General features: G+C 35.5%; 1 pseudogene; it reads left to right on the forward strand.

The window, feature by feature from the left end:
* The first annotated feature begins 636 nt into the window (after positions 1-636).
* LOC127176911 (calcium-activated chloride channel regulator 1-like) lies at positions 637-7,622 on the forward strand (annotated as a pseudogene).
* The last annotated feature ends 314 nt before the right edge of the window (positions 7,623-7,936 follow it).

Consider the following 7,936-nt stretch of genomic DNA (forward strand, 5'->3'; position numbering starts at 1 on the left):
CTTAGTTTCTTAATATTTTTCCAGAATGTATAACCTTGCAAATTATTCAGACAGACTTCTGTTGTGTTTATCATGTAAAAAGCTGTGGACTGAATATAATTTCCTAATTATTCAGTTTGTTATAGACCATTGTACAAAACAAATCCTGAGCTATCTGTGCTCTATGATTGATTCTGCTTCAAGTGCCCCCCTGGTGGAAAACGACTAATTTGAAAACCTTGCTGCCTAGTGCCATTTCTGATCCCGCTTGTGGGACGTGACATCTAGCTAGATACAATAGTGTAGTAAGGTACCTGTTTCTCATAGTTCAAATAACATTTCAAATGTTTAAAAAGTTGTAATTATTGTGTCCAATTTATTCACAGAGGAAGTAAAATACTGAATACAACTTTTTTTTTTTTTAGATAAGTCAGATTTCAATAATATTTTGCCACTGAACTAGAAAATGTCTGCAGTTTCCAGGTCAGAAATCTGGTCATCAAAAAATAGTCTTCACATTTTAATAAGTGGTTGGTATCATTCAGCCCATTCCAGTAAAGGATGTGCCATCTGTTATCAAGCCCATTAAGTTAATTGTTAACTTGACATTATTAAAAACAGGGTTCGCTTGTTGCTGTTGATCTAAACTCCACAGCTATGGACTCAAGAACATCATTTGTCTTATTATGGATGTTGCTGTCGTCCACCTCCACTGGAATCAAACTAGATGGAAATGGTTATGTTGACATTATAATCGCAATTAGTTCAAGAGTACCACAGGATGACAGACTTATTGATAAAATCAAGGTAAATATGCTTTTTTATTATTACTATTTTATTTGCAATAATGGTGTTAATGGATTTAGAAGATTTTGCTGTTTAAATTGAAAAATATTGAATTTAAATTAAATTAAAGATTTTTTTTTTTTTTTTTTTTTTTCTTTTGACAGGAAATGGTCACTGAGGGGTCAAATTATCTTTATGAAGTATTGGATAAAAAGGTCTATTTTAAAGAAGCTACAATACTAATCCCACCTCACTGGAACACAACGAATGTTACCAAAGCAAGAACAGAGTCGTTTGATAAAGTACTGAGCATTATGCCATTTAAACTGGTAAAATATTAATTTCCAGTCACTTCAATCACATATGCTGCTGCTGACACTATCTCTATTGTCAAACACAGGCCAAAATTAGAATTGATAATCCTGCACAGGGTGATGAACCCTACACTAAACAGTATGATGAATGTGGAAAGGAGGGTCAGTACATTCATTTCACCCCAAACTACCTCCTAAACGACACATTCATCCAGCTTTACGGATTAAGAGGTGAATATTGTTTAACTTCCTGCAACACTTATGAATTTACCATGAAATAATAAGAGATTTAAAAAGTCTATTAATTCAGTACCTGTTTGTTTTATTAACAGTATGATTGTTTATGTTGCAGGAAAGGTTTTTGTGCATGAATGGGCTCATCTGAGATGGGGTGTGTATGATGAAACCAATGACGAAGAACCATTCTACATCTCTAATCACAGTGTTAAAGCTACAAGGTTCTAAACCATTAATAAAAGAAAATATTATTAAAATGTCCTTTGAAATTGGAAGTACTATTGATATCTTACTTATCTTTAGGTGTAACAAAAACATTGAGGGTCAGGTGTATGAGGTTACTGCTGGAGGATCTTTTCAACGGTGCAGCATGGATCCACAAACTTCACTACCTACAGAAAAGTGCAAGTTTTTTCCATATAAAAATCAAAATACAAAAAGCTCTTTAATGTTCCTGTCAAGCCTGGATTCTGTAAGTACTGAGTTTACATGTTTCCAAACATTTCACAAATTTATGTTAGTTACTAGTAAATTAATTTATTTGGACCAAAGAGGTCAGAGACTGTTTTCTTCTATTTGCAAAGTAATTTAGATGTTAAGTCCTACAATTAATATCTACATCAATTTATTTTTTTTTTAACAGCTGTTTGATAAGTCACATTTGCAAAATATAAAGTTTGAATTGTTCGTTTTAATCTGTCAGACCTTTGAGATGAAATGTTAAGTGCTTTGAGGGACACAATTAAATTTAATGAAGTTATTCATTTTAGTTAACCATCCCTCCACGAGTCATATAGAGCTATAATCTGTCCTTGAGTGTTTGGTGACATATCTGCCATTAAGCAGGAAATTTTGTTTTCAGGTAAACACATTTTGTCGTGAAAATGAACACAATTATGAAGCCCCAAACATGCAAAATGACAAATGTGGCAAAGCAACATGGACTGTAATATTTGAGGATTCTGTGGATAAAGATGCACTTCATTCTCTGAAACCACTGCAGTCCCCTCCACCACCACCATCTTTCAAAGTTGTGCAGCGAAAGCAACGGGCCGTTTGCCTCATCCTTGATGTCTCAGGAAGCATGGCAGTATGCAATAACAGACATTAACTTCATTTGAACACAAATCAATATTAAATATATAATTTTAATAAATAATTTTAAAATCAGAGGAAGCTGTCTTTCTTTCATTCATTTTCTAGGGTCCTAGAATTCTTCAACAGCGACAGGCTGCCACACATTTCCTGCGGAATATCATTGAGGATCAAGCCAGTGTTGCAATTGTAACCTTTAGTACTTATGCTTCTACTCTGAGTCCCTTGATTACTATTGACAGTGACACCACAAGAGAGAATCTTATCAAATTGTTGCCAAAGGTAGCAGATGGATGGACAAACATGTGCTTGGGCCTTAGTCAAGGCTTACAGGTACCATATTAATTGTACTATTGTTGATCTTGTATGAAGTATTTAGAGCTTGTTCTATGCCAGTGATCTTTTTTTCTTCAAATCCATCAGGAACTTGAAAAGGATGGGGATGTATCAGGAGGTGAACTAATTTTTCTGACAGATGGTGAGGCAACAGACAACATTGCTGGTTGTGCTCCATCTGCAATACAAAGCGGAGCCATTATTCACACACTAGCTTTTGGTAACAGTGCAGATCCTGCACTGACAGAAATGGCAAACAAAACTGGTAAGTGATATCAGCACGATTAATAACTTACTGCATCTGTCCCAGTGTATATCATGTATTAAAAGTGGCAGTTTATTTTCCAAAGCAAAACTGTTTTTTGTTAAAAATAGGGGGAATATTTAAAATAGCCAGTGACAACATTGCTTCCAACCAATTGATGGATGTGTTTGCTTCGCTTACATTATCAACTGGAGATTACACAAGCGAACCAGTTCAGGTTTGTCAATTGATTGATCATTGCTCATGATACATTTATTACTCTTTCATCAATATTATGAGTATTTTATAGTTTAATTTATCACTTCTTTAGCTAGAGAGTGCTGGAGCAAGAACATCTGATTGGTTCAATGGGACAGTATCAGTGGATCAGACTGTTGGGAACAAAACCAGCTTTGTAATAATTTATGAAATAAGTTTTCCTAGCATTTACATACAGTCACCAAGTGGCTTAATCTACACTCAGACAAATATGAGTCATGATGGATCAGTGAAAACAGTCACTTTGAATGTTCCAGGAACTGCAGAGGTATGACAACTTTATCAATCATTGAATCATTTTTATGTTTATAGTTTATAGTTCAGAGCATTAACTTTATTATAGTTCAGACCACAAAAAGAATATTATTGTTACTCAAAAGGCATCTGGGCCAAGAGTTATAGATATGATATTAAAATATGTTCAACAACAACTCAAGACTAAGAAGGAGTTTTTTCACTTATAATTTAGCTACATTTACTACACTTAAATAATAGACTTACAGCAAACCCTTATTGATCTGCCTTTACTATCTTGTGTTTGGTAGACTGGGAACTGGAAGTACAGCATCCAAACTACAACACTTCAGTCTTTCACTATAACAGTAACAAGTCATGCAGCACAAGTCAACGTTCCCCCTATCACTGTCAAAACCCGCATGAACCAGCAGTTCAGTGACGGCACTAAACCCTTGATAGTGTTTGCTGAGGTTAGTCAAAATTACAGGCCTGTAATAAATGCTTTAGTGTGGGCTACTCTGAAAATGGGCCTGTAAAAACATTACAACTGCTGGACAATGGTGCAGGTAAATTACCATAATTCTTGTTCCAAGTGTGCACTCAACTTAAAATCTAAATAAATAAATAAACAGTAAGGTGCCTTTCCAACCTGTGCCCAAATAAATCAGAGATTCATCTTTTACAGGAGCTGATGCTGCTCAAGGTGATGGAATCTATTCCAGATATTTCACACAGATTGTAAATGGAAGAAGCAGCTTGAAAGTAAGAGTGAAGAATAAAGTTGGAAAAACCAGATTTTCTGTCCAAAAAAATAGTGGCGCCCCATACGTACCTGGATATGTGGTAGACGGTAAATCCTGCTATCAATATTGGTCAGTTTGAATATACACAGTAGTCAGTATTTCAAGTGTCCTAAAACCAAAACCATACCTATTCTCGTCTTTGATTTCTTGTCTTTGAACTTTTTTGACTTCAAATGCTGACTAATATATATATATATATATATATATATACAGTATGTGTGTGTATAAGGGATATTTGTAAGGGATCAATGGTTTGCAGTGCATTGCAGGGTTTTAAATGCACGACGCAGAGGCCGAGAACCACCTGACGTGAAGCACAGTATTTGACCAAATGGGTAAAAATAACAGTTATTTTCGTCAGTTACAGCACATTTGCTCATGCATTCTGCCCACTTAATATCAGACACAGAGATGAAATAGTGCAGCATTTATTTCAATATAGCATTTATTTCAATAAATTATCGAGAGAAAGAGAGAGAGAGAGAGAGAGAGAGAGAGAGCAAACAACTAATTGATTCAAAAACAGTGATTTTACCACCTCGTCACTGATGAATATAATGTAGCAAACTAGTATCTAAGCTATTTTATTAATGAAAATCACTGGAAAGCGTTGACAACAAGTTTACGTATGTGCACAGCACAATGTGATCTCCGACCTCTCTGTGTGTGTGTGTGTGTGTGTGTGTGTTTATGTGCATCAATTAAAGCACCGCATTAATATAGAATGGTGATTAAACTGACTTGGAACTGCCTGTGCATTAAATGGGCTTACTGCATACCTGCCAGCCATTCAGAATCCAGTATCTAGACAGACCGTGGAATATATATATATATATATATATATACATACACACACATATTAAGTAATTTAAGTTTTATACACAATATTGCAAGTTACATTATATGATTTGTCAGCAACAATAGTTCAGAATGAAGCCAAAGCACAGTTACACACAAAGCCAACTGTTTGTTCCTTATTTTTTTATTATTTTTTTTTTAACTAATCAGTTGATTAAATTATTCGACATGTGTGTTACATTTGACCTTAAGCATCCTGAGATGTGGACTTCTCTTGAGTTGAGGCTCTGGAATTATCTACCTGATCTCATGACTAAAACGTACCTGTGGGAATTTTTTGGCAAAATACAAAATACGTACCAATATGTCCATATCACTGCAGTTTCCAGTAGAAATGAACACTAGAGGTGGTGAAACAGCAAGCAAAGATTATGATTATGATTACAGCTCCATATGTTTCACTTTCCGAACATTCTAAGCTTGCTTGGTAGCTCAGCCGGCATTCGTTACTTTAAAAAACGTGACTCACAACTGTGATTGCGTTTATACGTCACATTCGCTTTTATTCATACTATCAGGTAGGTTTAGGTGTAGTGCAGATGGTACGTTAATTTAAAACATCACAGAGCGTTGGAGTTAGAGTGCCACTCAAGGACATTTTAAGTAAGAACTGCAGTGACACGTCCAAAACCGTCACATAAAACTTACCATATTTACATGTCCGTTTCAGGGGGAATAAAAACCAACACTTTTTTAGCATCACTCATTTCACATCAAAGGCCCTGTCCCAAATCGTACCCTAAAACCCTCGCAGTCTTCCCCAGAGTCTGCACTTTCGTGATGTAATTCCGCTTTTACTGTCGGGTAGAAGTCTGCTGCGAAGCTCACCCCAGTGCGGGCTCTGTCAGAAATGCAAATCGTGGGTGCATAACAGCCGCAAAGGGGACAGTCGCGAGCACTCTTTTGAACACTAACACAATGTCACGAAACGTACATGGTAGTACGTATTTTGCATCTTGCGAAAACTTTCCAACAGGTACATTTTCATCATGAGATCAGGTTGGGAATTATTGAGTTTTATCAGTTTAAAGTGTGGTTTGTATGCTGCTGTTCACAGGTACAAAGTGCGTGAGACACAAAAGTCACAACCATTTTAATAACAATAATAATGCACATCTAATATACAAATTACAATTATTTTCATATTATTTACTGCAATATATAACAATTTATATTAATTCTAATTAAGTACATACACAGGTATATTACGCAAACATGTGGTCATTTATAATTATTCACATACTGTAAGTACATTATGCCATTACACCTCAAATTTTTGATGACTTTGCATATTGTCCCAAATAAACACATTTTGTCAAGTGAAGTGAACTTCAGCAGATGTCCTGTGTTCAGTAAACAGGCAGTAGTAAACACTGTGTAGGGATCCTGTCATTTGTAACACAGCAAGTTTTGTTCTTTAACGAATCAATGTTTTAAACAAATCAGTTACTCGCTCATAAAGACACTTGTATCAACAACAGAAGCTATTACTAAACTGATGCACAAACTGGGATAGTTAGCCATAAAACTGTTTGGAGAAAACAATTCAGACAGAATCAAGCAGATTCAAGTCGTTCTCAAACATTTTCTTAACAAATTCATGGAAATACTCATGTGGTTCCTCTAATTTCAGGTGAAGTGCAGCTGAACCCTCCAAAGCCTACAGTTTCTGATGAACCACTTGAGGTTGGAAGCTTCACCAGAACAGCCACCGGAGAGAGTTTTGTGGTGACTCTTTCAGGCCCTTCACCAAATTTCCCTCCTAACAGAATCACAGATCTGAGTGCTGAGATCCAGGAGGACACTGTGTTTCTCAACTGGACAGCTCCTGGTGAGGACCTCGACGAAGGGACAGGTAACACATACAATTACTAGTACCAGTATTTAAAATACAAGATTAATTTCTTTAACATCCTTACTGACAAAAGTTGTATTAAAGGTATATCATGAAACAATGGATCTTTAATTGTCTTGCATTGTACATTTATTTTCCTTTAAGCTAAATCCTATGAGATCAGGTGGAGCGTTGACCTCGATATTCTTCGAGACAACTTCAGCAATGGCCATGCAGTCAACACAGCTGCTGTCTCACCTCAGAAGGCTGGATCAGTTGAACACCATCCATTCAATCTCAGTTTCCCAATCCCAAATGGCACCACACTTTTCTTTGCAGTTCAGTCAGAGGATGAACAAAATGAAAAATCTAAAACCTCCAACATTGCTCAAGCTTCAAAGATCCTCCCTGCTCCAAAACCAAACCCGAAACCGGGAATATCAAACCCAGGCATGAATTTGACAGTTCTAGTCATTTCTCTGTGTGTGGTAACTATGGTCATATGCATTATTATTGCTGTAATCACATTACAGCAAATGAAACGCAGGAAACGCTGGAAACTCAGTGAAACGCAGGAAACTCTCTGCCTAAAGCAACAACTGGCATCAACAATCTATTGATTAACATAGTCATTAATCAATACTTCAAAATTCAAATTTGAACATAACTATATCATTCCAACAGCTTTAAAATATATTAATAAATTAATTTATGCAATAATTAAAAACATTTCTGTACCACAAAAGGCTTGTATGAAACACAGGTAGAACACTGTTTAGTTCATTAGTTTTTTGCATTTTAATATTTATGCCCTAATTAATCTGTAAAATGCATATAAATCCATATTAATTTGTAATATATGTATGTTAATATGAATATATTGTGCAAAAAAGTGATATAAAATAAAAATAATAAACAAAACTGTCATATAACA

This window comes from Labeo rohita, chromosome 15 (assembly GCF_022985175.1).
Source record: "Labeo rohita strain BAU-BD-2019 chromosome 15, IGBB_LRoh.1.0, whole genome shotgun sequence".
Lineage (NCBI taxonomy): Eukaryota > Metazoa > Chordata > Actinopteri > Cypriniformes > Cyprinidae > Labeo > Labeo rohita.